The sequence below is a fragment of the Microtus pennsylvanicus genome, chromosome 17, assembly GCF_037038515.1.
Source record: "Microtus pennsylvanicus isolate mMicPen1 chromosome 17, mMicPen1.hap1, whole genome shotgun sequence".
NCBI lineage: Eukaryota > Metazoa > Chordata > Mammalia > Rodentia > Cricetidae > Microtus > Microtus pennsylvanicus.
In genome coordinates this window covers 46,455,772-46,472,781 of record NC_134595.1, presented here as the reverse complement: position 1 = coordinate 46,472,781, position 17,010 = coordinate 46,455,772, and the positions used below count along the sequence as shown (strand labels likewise).

The window sequence follows — 17,010 nt, the reverse complement described above, 5'->3', positions numbered from 1 at the left end:
TGTGTCGGTATGGATTCCATCAAGAACTCTATAGGCAGAAAATATATTAAAGTAAAAAAAATTTTAAAAAGATGTCTTTAGTTTTATTTAATGTATATAAATGTTTGTCTGCATGTATGTACATGTACCACATGTGTGCTTGATTCCCAAAGAGGCCAGCAGATGGCACTGGAGCACCTAGAACTGGAATTACAGATGATTATGAATATCTATATGGGTGCTGGGAGCCAAACTCTGGTCTTCTGCAAGAGTATTCAGGGCTCTTTACCACTAAGCAAATATTCCGACTGCCATGAAAAGAGTTTTTTGGTTTTTTTTTTAACATGAAAAATGTGTTCAGTCAAATCCATTAGTATCTAGAATCACATAAACCTTTTAGACCTTAGGTTTTTATATCAATATTCTATGTTTAGGTGAATATGCTCATTTCTACAAGAGAGAACAATAGGATGAAAATAGCTTTACCCCCCAAAGGGAGACTAAACTGATCCCTTCTATTAGCTTTATTGTTTTTTCTTCGCTCACAATCTCTCTGTATTTGATTTGAGGCAATACACAAAGGTCATAAGCTATAAAATTGCCTAGAAGAAAAGAGATGCAAAGCTAAGGCAGAGGAGAATTGAAAGTCAAGATGGGATGGAAGCTGAGTTGAACCTGTGACTAGTCAGAGGAGGCCTGTATGACAGCTAGAGATGGGAATGGGACACACTCACACATGGGCTAGCTGTGGCCCATGGTCTTGTAACCCACACATGTGGATGGACGAGGAGAGACAGGAATATGGGGTTACAGGATGGAGAAAGGGCAAAGAACCTGGTACAGGAGTGGTGTGCAGAGATAGCATCTTGTTGTCAAAGCTGATACACAGGTAGAGTTCTTCCCCTCTCATCTTCCAATCTCAGCATCTTGAGCTTTTGAATTATTAAAATAGAAGCATGCCATCACCCTCCCATTCAAGAGCACTGAATTCCCTAGAACTGAAGTTGCAAGTTGTGAGCCTTGATGTGGGAACCTTTATAATACTGAGCCATCTTTCCAACATTCTCAATTCACTTTCTGGCTAGTAGCCATAGTGAGTGTATTATATTATCTTAAATTTGTGGCCTCTTTTTCCTTACTACTGTTAAACACACACATACACACCCACACAAGCAATAAATGTGTAAATACAACCTGCTGAGTACATTTAGTGTTGTTTGTATGCGTGTTTTAGGGTTGACTACTTGGCATTAGAATAACCAATCAGGTAGCTTATCCATGGGGAGGACTAGTCTCCTTCTCTCAGTAGTCCTTAATGGCTTGCAGCTTTTTGTCTAGGGGTGGAGCCCCATTAGATTTCCCTGATCCAAGCTGGTATGTCTACTGGTATCACTGTTCAAATCATGTTTAAGCAGCTATGTTGTGATGTGGGATTACCCTCTGTATGCTGTGAATACCATGGGTTAATAAAAGAATGCTTTGAGCCCATAGCAGAACAGGGCAGAAAGAGCCAGGCGAGGGAAACTAAAGTGAATGCTGGGAGAAAGAAGGGCGGAGTCAGAGAGAAGCCATGGAGCCCCGCCGGAGCTGGATGGAACTTTACCTGATAAGCCACTGCAACGTGGCAATACACAGATTAATGGAAATGGGTTAAATTAAGGTGCAAAAGTTAGCCAAGAAGAAGCTAGAGTTAATAGGTCAAGCAGTGATTTAATTAATACAGTTTCTTGTGTGATTATTTTGGGGCTAAGCAGCTGGGAATGAAACAAGTGGCCTCCTCACTACAAAGTTGTTGAGATTTCATGAGTGTAGCTTTCCTGCCGTCAGTAGAAGATGCAATCTTGCAAGAGACTTCTTGGTCCTCCGGCTCTTGCAAGCTTTGTAGCCTTTCTTCTGAGATGTCCAGTGAACCTTACCTATAGAGGTTGTGTTGTAGATGTATAAATTGGTTCTGGGCAACACAGGATCAATTGCTTTCTGTATTATAACTTTCTATAATGGTCTTTTTATGTTGCAAAGGGAAGTTTCTTTGAGGAGAGGTGAGAACTACAGTTATCTATGGGTATAATATTTAAAAGATAAATATTTAAAATGTGTTAGGAGTTATACTGATTTTGGAAAATGGCATTAGTATTTCTACAAGGGCTTACAACACCAGGCTTGACTCCCCTCCTGTTGAGTGGGCCATAAGTCTAATTAGACAGCTATTGGTTACTGCCCATACATAAGTGCCACCATTGCACCCTTGAGAACATCTCACCATTCTGGCCACCAATGTGACGTGTAGACATCACAGGTAGGTAGAACTGTTCATTGTTTCCTCCCTTGTCAGGTTACATAGTGCCTTCCAGTATTGTAAAAGCTAACCTTCCGAGAGAAAACTTTCAGGTCAGCTCCAATCTTCCAAATTCCCTCATAGGGTGTGGCATCTTGAGCAACAACAGGGACTCACCTTTAATCTCTGAAAGGCAACTAAGGGAACTAGTAATAGCGTATATTGTCTTGAGTCTCTTGGACCACTCAAATGGATGTTTCTCATGCCTGGTTACAGGAGTTTTTGTTAGACAGTCTATACTTTTGCAGGGGAAGGCATTATTGTCTAAACTGTCATAACCTCATTTAAATTATATATAATATATGTATATATAATTATATATACATGTAATTATGTGTATTATATGTAATTTTAGGTAAATATAAAACAACATGATTCATATGATCTTTTAAAGCAATCCTAGTCTTATTTATCACTCCACTTGCCTTCTCTTTCTGTATTATCCTTTTTCCCCACTTCTCAATTAAAATCTCCCAGTGTTCCTCCTTCATAGCTCCTGTATCCTGCTATTTTCCTCTCTGGAATCCCTTTTCCAACCCCATGATCATTTTTTACTTTCATAGTTTCTGTGGACCTCCAGGTTATATACTTATATCTGAAGATTTGGCGTTAAGAACCTCACATGAGAGAGAACACACAATGTTTGTCTTTCTGGGTCTGGATTAACTCAGTTCCATCTATTTACTCACAAATTTCATGATGTCATTTCCTTTACAGCAGAATAGTATTCCATGGTGTATATGTGCCACATTTTCACTACCCATTTATCAATTGAAGGACATTTAAGTTGTTTCTATTTCCTGGCTATTGTAAACAGAGCGGTAGTTAGCATGGCTGATCCCATCTGTATCTATGGGGTAGAATACCATCCTTTAGGCATATGCCAAGGAGTGATTTATCTGGTTCATACAGTAGATTTTATATTAAATTTGTGTAAACTATCCACACTTGTTTTCAGAGTGGCTATATTAATTTTCAGTTCAATCAAAAGTGAATGAGGGTTTCCAATCCTCACATCCTCGCAAGAATTTATTGTCACTGATTTCCTTAATCTTAGTCAAAGTTGCTTTAATTTGCATTCATTCCCATAATAGCTAAAGATGATGAACACTTTTTGAGGAATTTCTTAGTTATTTTTATTTATTCTTTTGAGAACTGTCCGTTTGGTTGATGGTCCATTTTTTAACTGGGTCACTTTTTTTCTTGACATTTTTTGTGTTCTTTATGTGTCTTGGATATTAATCCTGTGTCAGGTGTATAACTGTCAAATATTCTTTCATATTCTGTAAACTTCCTTTTTACTCAGTTGGTTATATTTTATATTTATGAACTTTATATTTTTATGAAGTCCTATTTTTCAGTAAGCGGCCTTAATTTCTGGGCAAATAAAGTCCTGTTCAAAAAGTTTCTAGACCTACTTTTTTTTTTTTTTGGAGACTGTCCCTATTTTCTCCTAGACATTTTAGTCTTTCAGATTTCACATTCAGGTCTTCGATCTGCTTGAAGATGATTTCTTTTTTTTTTAATTATTATTTATTTATTAAAGATTTCTGTTTCCTCCCTGCCACCGCCTCCCATTTTCCTCCCCCTTCCCCAATCAACTCCCCCTCTCTCATCAGCCCGAAGAGCAGTCAGGGTTCCCTGCCCTGTGGGGAGTTCAAGGACCTCCCACTTCTTGAAGATGATTTCTGTTTAGGTTGATGGATAGGGGTCTAACTTCATTACTCTATGTGAGGACATTCAATGTTTCCAGTACCATTTTGTTGAAGATGCTATATTTTCTCCAGCATGTTTTTGGCACCTTTGTAAAATGTCAAATGGCTGATATTGTTTGGATACTTTATTCTGTTCTGTTAGTTTACATGTCTATTTTTGGTGCCAGTATCATACTGTTCTTTTTGTTACTATATCTCTGCAATAGCTTCAAATCTGCTATGGTAATTCCTCCAGACTCATTCTTTTTCTCCACAGGATTGTTTTCGCCACACTCTGGATTTTAGGATGTTTAGTGCCTTGAATTTTAATTGGTGGCAAAGGTTCTAGGAATTCAGTGATTCAATCCACAAAGTGACAAGGGTTGACAGTCAGAATTGTCCATTGGACCAATCCAGTACCATCAGAGAGTTTTGCAGACAGGTGCCTGGGAGTTTCTTCTCCACCAAGAGTTAGTGCTATTCTTTCCCCAGGCCAAGTGCTGATACAGCTCCTGCCTGATGTGCAGGACTTCATCAAACATGCTTGGAATCCCTTGGAGAGGACATAGATACATTGAGGAAAGGCCACGTGAAGGCATTCTGAGAAAGTGTGGTATCTACAAGTCAAGCAGTCAAGTCTCCGGAGAAACCAGTTCTGCTTACACCTTGAACCATAGATGTCAACCCACTCAGACTGTAGGACTGTATCATTGTGACCCTTACAGACAAATATAGGAAGATCAGGGAAGAAACCCATGAAGTTCCCTGCACAGTGACCCTCAACGGGACTCAACTCCAGGGCCACTGGATTCAAGAGTGTAGTAGACTTCAGATTCTGTGCACCAATGTTTCTCTCATCACCTCTCCAGAACGCTACCTGATGATGCCCTGTTTGTACTTAGTCATCAGTACACCTCTGTGTACTGTCAATTCTAAGAATGTCTTTACAATGGGTTTGAATCTGCACCCACCTGCCTGTGACTAGCTTCAGGGCATGATCTGCTTCCAGTTGGCAAAATAATAAATACCAGTTCTGTGAGGTTACTGGGAGGATTAGTGGAAGCGGTACTCACATGATCTGTGACCCATGGTGGGGTCTTCTCCACGGCATGAGAATTTGGCACTTGTCCTGATCGTGTCGGATTTCCACCCTTAGAGGGTTATCATCTTTGCTTCCATGGACAGTGACCCCAGAAAGATGCTGAGAGGCTCTGTCTTCTCCCATAGCTCTTTCTCGTTAATAGCTTACCTGGACCATTTCTGTTTTCCTAGAGCTTTTCCCTCCTTACAATTTTCTTTTACTATAACAAAGAAAGGCTTAAATAGAATTTTTAAATGAGAAAATAGTATGGCGTGCCTTGACTTATGGAATCAAGGGGTGTTTTTTTTTTTTGAGGGGTAAGGAAATTCAATAAAAGATGGCTTTTCAGTGACGTCAAGTCAAGCTTCACTTTTGTTTGGATTAGAATGTGGCAGTGGACATATGTACACATGTTGATTAAGGCTGAAGACATGCAAATCTCATGCCTCACCCCAGACACCCCAGGACTGCCGAGAAGACCCCAGGTGCCAGGATGTGGTTAGAAAATGGTCCCAAGCAATCCCATTCTGCAGAGGCACGCGCCGAGTCTTAGGGAAACTTTTTACAAAATTTCCTGAAAGTCATTTTCTTTCTCCTCCCTCGAGGAATAAAGTTAACTCTATTGTCCTTTCAAAGGAATGCATAGGGCTCTTTATAGAAATGTACTGTTTTCTATTATTTTTTAAAAGATTTATTTTATGTATATAAATGTTTGGCCTGCGTGTATATGTTATGTATGCATCAGAGCTGATATTCCCAAAGGCCAGGAGGGGGCATCAGATTCCCTGGAACTGGAGTTATAGACCCCTGCGAGCCAACATGTAGGTGCGAGGAATTACACCTGGGCCCTCTGCAAAAGCAGCCAGTTCTCTTAACCTCTGAGCCGTTTATCTGGTCCCTTGTTGACTATTTGAAATTTCATGTTTAAGCCAAAGGAATAAACTCTGTGAATTCATGGATGTCATGCCTGGAACTCAGTGTTTAGATGGTACATATAGCTCTGCTTAATGTTTGGTTTTCAAGAGGATAGGCTGCTATATTTGCAGTTAATTGTCTCAAATAGCAGTGCAATGGTGTCTAAGACCGCTCTTAGAGTAAACGTATGGACTGGGAGCCATAGGAGTGTGTTTTTGAAATTATACATGTAATGAATCACAGAGCAGGAGGACCTGGCCGGGAGACAGGGACCGCAAACAGGCCGTGCTTAGTGAAGTCTCCTTTGAGTACCGCGCTTCCCCAAAGAGGCATCAATTTGTCTCCGTGGCCAGGTTCCAGCTGCTCTTGTGTGGCCTCAGCTAAGGAAAAGACATTTATAGGCATTTTGACATTGTAAGTAGAAATCTCTTAAATTTTGTGTCCAAATAATCCTTTTTGCCTCTTGAAGCATGAAGACAGGATTTTGAAAAGGGCTAAATTCAATCTAGTCTAGGCATGCTAGACTATCCTTCCAATACTTTGTAGCTATAATTCATTTATACTTAGTCAAAGAAAGCTATGTTAGGCTATTTTTAAAAAAGATTTTTATTTATTTATTTAGGTTCTTCAAGACAGGGTTTCTCTGTAGCTTTGGAGCCTGTCCTGGAACTAGCTCTTGTAGACCAGGCTGGCTTCGAACTCACAAAGATCCACCTGCTTCTGCCTCCCGAGTGCTGGGATTAAAGGCGTGCACCACCACCACGTGGCTTATTTTTTTAAATTTATTTGGTGGTGGTGGTGGTGTGTGTGTGTGTGTGCATCTATGTGTCTGTATGTATCTTTGTGTGTGCGTGCGTATGTATTTGTCTTTGTGTGTGTATCTGTCTATGTGTCTGTGTGTGTGTGTGCCAGGTTGTGGCCAAAGGAGAACGTCAAGTGTTCTCCTTATCACCCTCCACCTATTCTTTTGAGTCTGGGTCTCTTCTTTAACCTGGATCTTGAATTTTCCTGGCCATGTTGGAAGCCAGCAAGACCTGCTGGGTTTTTAATCTCTGCCCTGCTCAGAGCTGGGCTTAGTATTTCATGGGTGTGAAGTCAAATTCTCATGTTGCAAGCATTCTTTACTGCTGAGCCATCTCTTCAGCACAATGGTTAGAAGTTTCTACCCTGGTGTTAGTGCTTATCAACTCTGTAATTTCAGGTCTAGCGCCCAACTAGTCTGGTTTGCACAGCTGAAGGGGTGGGCTAATGGATTCTTAGATGAAGATAATACGACAAGATATTCTGAAGTCTTGGTTGCCATAGATTCAGTTCCTTGGGGCATCTTTGTGGTTCAGGTTGGAATCCGGCTCCTGCTGTGTGGTTTTATGAGTGACAGAAGCTAGTCGTGTCTCTCCCCCTTCTAACCTAAAGCTTATGACCCCAACATCTCTGCAAATAGATATGCTAAAAGCCCTCATTCCTGGAATCCTCTTTATAGACAGTGGTTCCTGGAACTCCTCCAAATGCTAGGAGCAAGAAAATTCCAGACAATACTCCTCGGTGCTGCAGTTAGCATACTGAAGTCTTCAGAAAGCTTACCCTCTCTCAGCCATTGCAGATTGGAACTCCTCTCTTCCAGCTGAGGCTCAGGCTGGGTGTGCCTCACTCGTGACCTCTGGCTGCTCAGGAAGTGGAGGGGTGGCCACGCTTGCCTCCACCTTCCTTTGGCTGACCCCTCTCTTCAGGCATGCTGGGCTGCTTGGATGGAAATGTGCTCTGTTTCTTGATCCATGTCTACAAAGGGGAAAATATGTCAGTCCCTTGGGGCGAGCCCAGCTTTGCCTACACACAAGGACGTGAAATAAATCTCTGGAGTGAGACTTGTCCAGGATGCTCCCCACCACTGTCCCCCAACACTAGCAACAGCTGGTTCCTCAGGGGTGAGCTGGATACAGTGCTGAAGTGAATATTTTCTTTCTTGGTCCATAGCCAGGCTCTTAAAAGAAGAACAGCACATTTCATTATGGAAAATTTCAGCGTATATGAAAGCACCGAACAGTCTGGTACAGTGCTATGTCTGCATTGCTTGGCTCCACCAATCATCAACCCAGTAGACAGGTTTTGACCTTGCCAACATTCATATGCTGAACTGTGAATAACCCAGATGTCCTTTGGAAGCCAGCTGGTCTCTCCTGTAAATCAGTTTTGGATGGGAGAGTTCTTTGGAGCAGAATGGGTTGAAGCATCTTTGTTGCATTTTCTCAGGCACTGGAACCTATTAGGCACTCCTTGGTTCAGGATGCAGGATGCTCTTTCAAATCCTTGTTGCAGTTAGGCCCTTTGTATGGACCAGTGGTTGTGTCTGAGATTTTACACACACACACACACACACACACACACACACACACACACACACACACATACACACACCTATGGGGGAGAGAAAGAAACAGAGAAAGAGGATCCTGATCTTATATAGAATCCTCCTGCAGTATCTGCTTTATTTATTTTAATTTAATGAAACTCCAACATTCAATATAACCGCCATCTTAGATTCAAGTTCCTTTCCTTTGGCAAAGGATAAATAAGGTTCTCCATATAAGTTTGACTCCTTATTTCCATGACAAATACAGAGAAAAACTTTTAAAGGAGAAAGAATTTATTTTGACTTATGGTTTCAGAGCCCATGGCTGTGCAGTTCCCTCACACTTAGGCCTTTGGCAAAGCAGAAGCATCCCAAGGGAAGGGCACAAGGAGAGAAAGCTTCTCACCTGATAGGAACAGGAGAAACAGGACAGGGAGGAGAGAGAGAAGAGAGACTAGAGGCAAGAAATAGCCACCAAGAATGTGCTTCCACCAACCCATGTCCTAGCTCACCGGGACCCATCTCTAGCAGCGGGTGTTTCTGTGTCCACACTGATATTATGGGGGGGGCATCAAAACCAAAAGTGTCTTCCGTGTACCTTTCTTATGGAGAAGGTAACATGGAATTTGGTCTTTTCATATTTTTATTTTTAAATATTTATTTTTATGCTATGTGTTTGCCGTCATGTATCATGTGTTTGCCATTATGTATCTGATGCCTAAGGATGCTAGAGGAGGCCACTGAATCCCCTGGAACTGGAGTTAGCAACCATTGTGAGCCACCACGTGGTGCTAGAAATTGAGCCCAGGTCCTCTGGAGGAGCAGTTAGTGCTCTTTGCTACTGAGCCATCTCTTTAGTCCCAAATTCTGATTTTGAAAGTGAGAAATACAGTTATTTTGGGGGCTGGCTTGTCTGTCCACTTCTGTCTGTGAGATTTTCTGAAGATGTAAAAAAGACAAAGGATGAGACATTCAAAATAGGCCTTGCGTGTTGTGTTGGGGAGTGCAAATTCACTCATCTATTAAGCTCTATATCATACAATGTCATCAGTGTTGTATAACACTGGAAAGAAAAAAATACCAACCTAGGCCAGAATAGAGGCCTCCATAAGTCAGGTGGCAAGAGCTGAGTTAGGAGGAGGAAGTAGTCATGTAGGCTGCAGAGCCCTGTGTAGTTCAAATAATTTAGCGTAGCTAGCTCAGAAGGGAAAGCTGGGTGCTCACATTGTCTGCATGTCATTATTGGGACTCACAGCATGAGTGAGTTTTCCTGGAACACGAGGGAGCTTCCTTGGGTACGACTTGCTCATGGTGCTTCACATGGTGTAAGGTGCCTGCTGTTCTTGGTGGCATCCTCATGGGCAAATTCACCTGTAGGGATGTTTCTTATGGGTACTTCTAATACTTAATTGATGGTGTAAATGAAGTAGGAACTCAGTGAGAACAGTTTTCCAGAGGAACAAGAAAATACAGCCAGGGTTTGGGCTCTGCTGGCCAACTTGATTTAAGAGTAATGAAAAACCCTGATCGTATTGAGGACGGACCTTCCTTCCTTCCCTTCGTCCCTCCTTCCATCCCTCCCTCGCTCCTTCCCTCCCTCCCTTCCTTTTCTTTCATTCTTTCTTCCTTATTTGGAGACAGAGTTTCTGTTATATACTCAAGGATGACTTTGAACTCCTGATCCTCTCGCTTCCACCTCCCAAGTGCTGGGTTTGCAGGCATGTGCCACCTGGCTTTTTATTTCTGTGAGATGGGGTTTCACACTGTGGCTCAGGCTAGCCTCAAATGGGCCAGTCCTCCTGCCTTTGTCTACTAAAATCATAGGCATGAACCACCATGCTCAGCTAAATTCTATACCTGTCTAATTGTTTAAGACATTTGTCCTCTCTATTAGTGATTGAACACCATCAAAGGCGATCCCTACTCCACTACATTCCCAGTCCTCTCATATTGATCTATACTCCCTAGCACTGTGTGGCAGGGTGTATGTGTTGTCACTCTAAGCTCTCACCTTTCGAGCAATGTGTCCACTTCTTACATTGGAATGTAGGCTGTGCAAGCAGCCGTGATTTCATTCTGCCCTTCGCCATTTCTCTAGAACACACAGGATCACCACACATGGTGGGCGCAAAGCATGTTTGCTGAATGAGTGTGATTAGCGAATAAGTGCTAGGCAGCCTCTCTTTTTAAATGATCTAGAAAGAACGAGTCATTTTATAGTGTGGAATAAAGATACTGCACATGTTTGGAAAACCGCCTAAGACTGACCTCGTTATATGAAAATTTAAGAAGTAAACAAAATGTTCCTAAGTGGCTCTCCAGATTCTGTTCTAACGAGGCCGTAGGACCGTTTGTTTTGGGTTGGTTATTATGTAGATAAAGAAAGTTATAGTAAAGAGACAAAGGTAACACAGTACCAAGGAACATTTGTGCCAATATCTCCTTGGATCTCATTTGGCACCTCCTTCCCAAGTTTTACACCATGCCAGAGGGCAGAGCTTATCAAGTTGTCTGTATCAGTGATTCCCAATATTGACACAAATCAACATTTGTGATTGGAACATTTCTTAAGGTGCACTGTACAGTGCTTAGCAGCATCTCCAAACTCCATTCATTAGATGCTAATAGCAGGTCCCCAGGTATCTGTCCAGATATTGATAAACATATCCTATGAGTTGCTATAGAATCACCATTCTGTATGATTTCATATCTGATTATGTGTATTTTTCCGTGGCTAACTACTCTCTGCAACTGCTCTAATCTGTCCACTTTGGCCTCTGGATCTTTTTTAAATGTTCTTTTTAAAAAATTATTTTAATTAATTAATTAATTAATTAATTATGTATACAGTGTTCTGTTTGCATGTAGGCCTGCAGGCCAGAAGAGAGCGCCAGATCTCATTACAGATGGGTGTGAGCCACCATGTAGTTGCTGGGAATTGAATTTAGCACCTCTGGAAGAATGTCCAGTGCTCTTAACCACTGAGCCACCTCTGCAGCCCAATACCCTAGGCAAGTTCTCCTGGAGGTCTTTTTACTGCCAGTTGACTTTACCTGGGTGTCTTTCCTCAGACGATCTTTCCCTGTACACCCCGCTCATCTTCATGGAGTCATTGTCTGTCTCCAGTTGTTGCTATGCCAGCACATCTTTCTCAAAATCCTGTTCTTTACAATGCTCAAACAGTTCTTGGAGTGAAGTTGGTGCTCATGAGCTGTTGAATGGATGGGTACGTGAATCCATGTATTATTGAACATTCCTTTAACCTGGAACTCTTCCGTGTAAGCTGCTGAGAGAAATTCATTTATATACAAATGGAATATTTGACTTCAAGCTGTGGAGGAAAATTGATATTCTATCCTCAGTTTGAAAATTAATCTCTGAATGACACCTTTCATATTACTTCAAAATTTCATTTACCTATACACGAACAATATTTTGACAGGGGAGCATTTTTCAGCAATTTAGGCGAGCTATTAACTTCAAAGACATCTGCTTTGTCTCTTAGGCTGGCAGCATTAATCGAACCCAGATTGGAGAAATTATGGGTAGCACATGAACTTTCTCAAGGAGTCTTCAATGATTAAACAATAGTTTTCCATAAAACTATACCAACATAACTTCTCCTAGCATGAATATTCGCTATTTCTTATAAGTCAACAGTCTTGGAACTATAGAGTTCTCTTTTACCAACTGAGTTTGTTCTTTGGTAATTTTACACACGTACGTAATGTGCTCTGACCACCCCTCCCCATTGTGCCCCTCTCATCACTCTCAACCCCTTTTCCTACTAGTTCCTTTTTCAGATTTGTGACTTTTGGTTTGGTTTTGTAACCCATTTGGTTTAAGCAGTGCCATGTGTGTGGCCATTCAATTGGAACCTGATGGAGTAAGAGCACAACTAAAAACAACATCCACCCCCCCCTTCCATAAAAATCTGTCACGAATGAGCAGTTCAGTACTGAGTTCCCGCTCCCCCCAAACTGAACCTTTTAATATTACAGGGAAGTTCATTGTTCTTGCACAAACTTGAACTTTACTGGTGTGTGCTGCAGAAGATGAGAAGATTTAACCAAAAATGTTTCATATTCACGGATATTTAAACATCTGCTAATTTCCTTCCTTACTCATCAACCAAAATTAAAATCCATTCAGTGTTTTGCTTTGTCAAAAAAAGCAGTGGCATTAGCAGTCTCTTGTCACTTCTTTCAAGGCTCTGCTTAAAGCAAAGCAAACTAAAGCCTACGCCTCTGTTTTAGCTTTAAATTCCAATAAAAGCCAACCTGATAGTATTTGATTTGGGTATCTTAATAATTTATGTTTACCATCAAGATGTTTCGCATGGTACTCGCTGGGTAAGTTGAGTGCAAATCGTATCTCTCAGTTAACCAAGGTGATTTATCTGTAGCATAGAATGTCTGATACAAACCAAGCAAATTCTAGGTGACAATTGCCTTTACCAATGGCCTTTGGCAATCTATACCACCATAGGCCTGTCTATTTTGGGGGTGTACACAGTATCTATTATAGATTCCAAAGGTGGTCACAAATTTCCCTCTGTACACAGAGCTCCAGACACAACTCTTGCAAATATTGAATGCCTACTCTCTTTTGCATTTGAGCAAAGAAAAGTTTCCTATTTAAAAATCTCTTTGCTAACGGTCCTCATGTAGCTTCAGCTAGCCACAGTATCTCTGCAAACACAACCGAGAGGAAAGCCAGCATCATGGAACACTGGATAAGCCTGCTGTTTTGGCTCCAGCTGTTTTGTGTCTAATGAAGACCACATCTTTGAACTGAAGGAGAGTAGATTGTGAAGATCAAAACAGGAACTCATCCTGTTCCCGTAGCAAAAAGAAACTGCATAAGCCCTGGCACTTTGATCATATTCAAGGTTGTATTTTTTTTTTTGTATGGCCTCTTGCTTGGTCTGCTGAAGCTGAGGACCTACTGCTGCTCCTCACTTCAGCCACTTGTTGGGAAGGGCACCCTTCTGTGGTGTAAAGCATGATCTCCTGCGCAAGGGATAGGCTTTCTTAGAAGGCAAGTCTGATGCAGGCAGGAGGGCAGAAATAGAAGACTCTAGAAGTGTAACTATGGACGGAACCAATGCCAAATGAAAGCCATTACTCTAATGACTTCAGTGGGTGTTCCAGGAACATAAAGATAGTCAATACTAAGAAAACTGGACGTTCAATTTATATAATAACAGGACACAAATGAAAGCAATAATAATCTATATAGAACCTAAAATGACACTGATACAATTCAACAGTCATTACTGCATCCCAACAATGGGATAAATTCTAAAAACATCACTGTGACCAAAATAACCCAGCTGTTGATGTGACTGAGTCCCAGAGAAGGGTGACATCATTACTTGTAATTGATACAATTTTTGTTCTGTCTTGTGTTGTTCAGATAGCCTTGAGACTCAAGCAAAAACTGGCTCATGTTGAAAGGCCAGTGTGATGACTGGTGACAAAATCCTAGCATTTTATGTCAGGAATGACCACTAGGGAAAACAATAGGCACCAGGAGAATGGAACGAGGAAGCTCTGATGCCACCTACTAAGAAATCTAAATGTATAGAAGTATTTTCAAAAAATGTACAACAATAGTTAAACTGGACTGAGAGACGAAGTATATTAAAGAGAAGTATGGACAACTCTGTCTTCTTTTGGGGGGAAGGAAGGTATGGGTTGTGCTGATAGGGTATGGGATGGAGGTCCTGAACTTCTCTAAGATTAGTGGCTTCTATTGCTGTGATGGAACACCATGACTAAATAGCAAGTTGGGAAGGATGGGGTTTATTTGGCTTAAACTTCAGCATTGCTATTCATCAGTGAAGGAAGTCAGGACAGGAACTCAAATAGGACAGGATCCTGGAAGCAGGAGCTGATGCAGAGGCCATGGAGGGGAGCTGCTTCTTGGCTTGCTCAGTGCACCTTCTTGTAGAACTCAGGACCACCTGCCCAGGGATGGCACCACCCACCATGAGCTGGGCCTGCCCCCATTAATCACTAAATGAGAAAATGCCTTACAGCTGGATCTCATTAAACCATTTCTTCAGCAGCGGCTCTTCCCTCTGATGACTCTGGCATGTGTCAAATTGACACAGAAAACCAGTCAGTGCAGTGGTATACCAGCAATAACAGCACTCGTTGGGCTGAGGCAGGAGAGTTATGAATTTAAGTCCAGTTTTTACAAGATCACAAAACAACAGTTAGGGCAGGTATCTGGGGTAAGGGGTAGGAAGAGAGGGTGGGGTGCAGCGATTGTAGGCAGGGCTTTGGAACAGTGATGGTAGAATGCCTATCACAGGGCTGTGGGATGGCATAGTCACTAGAGCGAATGCCAGTAGGAAGACCTGAATCTGATCCCCAGAACCCAAAGGCATGGTGGTCTGTGATCCCAGTGCTGGGAAAGTGGAGACAGGCAGAACCCTGGGGCTTGTCGGGAAGTCAGCCTCACCTTTTTGGTCAGTTCCAGGCCAATGAAAGATCCTGTGGTTTGAAGTAATGGACGGGGCCTGAGAAGCTACCCCCAAGGTAGGGCCTCCACAGATCCTCACCTTTCCCAAGGTATAGCCTCCACAGGTCCTCTCCCCAAGGTGTGGCCTCCACATGTACATGCGTACCCTTGCACACTCACTTGCACACCTGTGCACTTGCAGCTCACTGACACTCTGCCTACCCTCATCTCTTTGCCCCTCCCCAAGAGTACCTATCCAGGTTCAGGACTTGAGGAGAGAGCTAAGAAATGTGCTTTTTTTGATTTTTTTAAAAAAAGTATTTTAACTAAGTAGCTTTATTCATTGACTGTAATAAAGGCAGAACATGATGTAATAGGAAGGCAAATACAGATGAATTGAACTCTGGGTAAGTTTTGAGGGCTACGTAGTCTTCTACGTTGCTACTCTAGAAGACAGTAGTCATACATATCTTAAACTCATTACTCTTGGTAATTTTTTTCGACTTTTTTACAGGCACTACCATCCTTACAGACCTGAGGACTTTAGTGCCAGCAAATCTCCATATTATAAAGGCAAACTTAATTTTTCATTATTTGATAATTTCATACATGGCATATATTACATTTTTATCAATCAACCCTTCTCTCCTCCAGTTTCTCCCTACTGTTTTTCTCTCCCAACTTAATCCGCTCTCTGTTTTTTAAAAACATGCAGCCTGCTTAATGCTGTCTGTGTGCACACAGGTGTAGAAGCCCCTCCTGGAGCTTTTCCAGGGTCTTACCCTTGAAGAAACCTCTTCCTCCCCCGAGCAGCCATCAGCTGCCAACAGCTCCTCAGTTAAGGGTGGGACTTCATGGGCGTCTCCTCCATCCAGGCAAAGATTTTGGCTGACTTGATTTGTGCCTGTCTTGTGCACACAGTCACAACTGCTGTGAGCTTGTGTGTGCAACAGTCCTGCTGTGTCCAAAAGAACAACAGTTTCACTGGAGACATCCATTAACTCTGCCTCTTCCATGCTTTCTGCCTCGGTGTTCACTAGTCGTCTTCTCTTGCCTCCCCTGACTTTATCATGATCTATACTGTTTTGCATGTTGGAGTCAGATCTGCACTTTACTCAGCCCTGCAGGGAGGTGCAGTCTCCATTTCCCTTCCCTCTCCACCCCTAAGCCCTCCTAAACCCTTTTGTATCCCCACCCCTTTATGGCTTTCTTTTCTTTAATTGTCGTTACACACACACACACACACACACACACACACACACACACACACACACACTTTCTCTCTTTCTCTCCCTTATATATAAAAACACAACTTCTGTATAAAGTTTCTTGTATGCATGTTTTCAGGGCCAATCATTCGCTATTGGGGAGCCACAGGCCACAGTTGTATGCTCTTCCCTGGGAAGGAGATTGCTCAAACTCCCAGCATTCCTCAATTGTCTTGGTTGAAGCCTGATGAGCATTCCTCCTTTTACATTAGTATGTCCATTGGTGTCATCCTTATCCAGATCATCTTTAGGAAGTCATGTTGATGGCACTTCATGGGTGTAGCTTCTCTGACATTTCTAGGAGACACAATCTCACAGCAAATTTCCTATTCCTCTGGCTCTCATAATCTTCCCATTCTTTTTTCTGTAATGATCCCTGAGCCTTCCATTCAAGAGTCATATTGTAGATATATTTGTAGTTATTGGGTGCTGCACCTCCACACATTAATGGTTGCAGTTTTCTGTAATGGTTTCTGTTTGTTGCAAAGAGAAGTGTCCTTGGTGAGGGGTGAGAAATATACTTACCTGAGGCTATAATGATAAATATTTAGGATATAGTTAGGGATTATGCTGGTTTAGTAACACGGGGATTGTAGGTTCTCCTGCAAGATCTGTGACTTCCTTAGGTGGCTGGTGAGGTTTCTAGTACCAAACATGATTCCCTCTCGTTGAACAGTCCTAATGAATTAGAGAGCTGTTGGTCAGTGTGGATGTACACATGCCTCTAGTGTCCCCTTAGGGCTGCTGTGCCATGCGGGTGGTTGTCGTGGGTTATAGGCATCACAACTGTGACTGGGACTGTTGGGTGCCTCCCTTCTTGGCAAGCTTGTGTGGCATCTCTGGCACCATGAAAGCTGGTCCTCAGGGAGGAGGCTTTCAAGTCGACCCAGTTCTGGTCCTCTGGGCCCTGTCTAAAGGGC

General features: G+C 42.2%; 1 protein-coding gene across 1 annotated transcript in view; it reads left to right on the top strand.

Moving 5' to 3' along the window:
- Dner (delta/notch like EGF repeat containing) overlaps positions 1 to 17,010 on the top strand; it is a 280,000-nt gene that overhangs the window by 165,614 nt on the left and 97,376 nt on the right. The gene's annotated exons all lie outside the window — the stretch shown is intronic.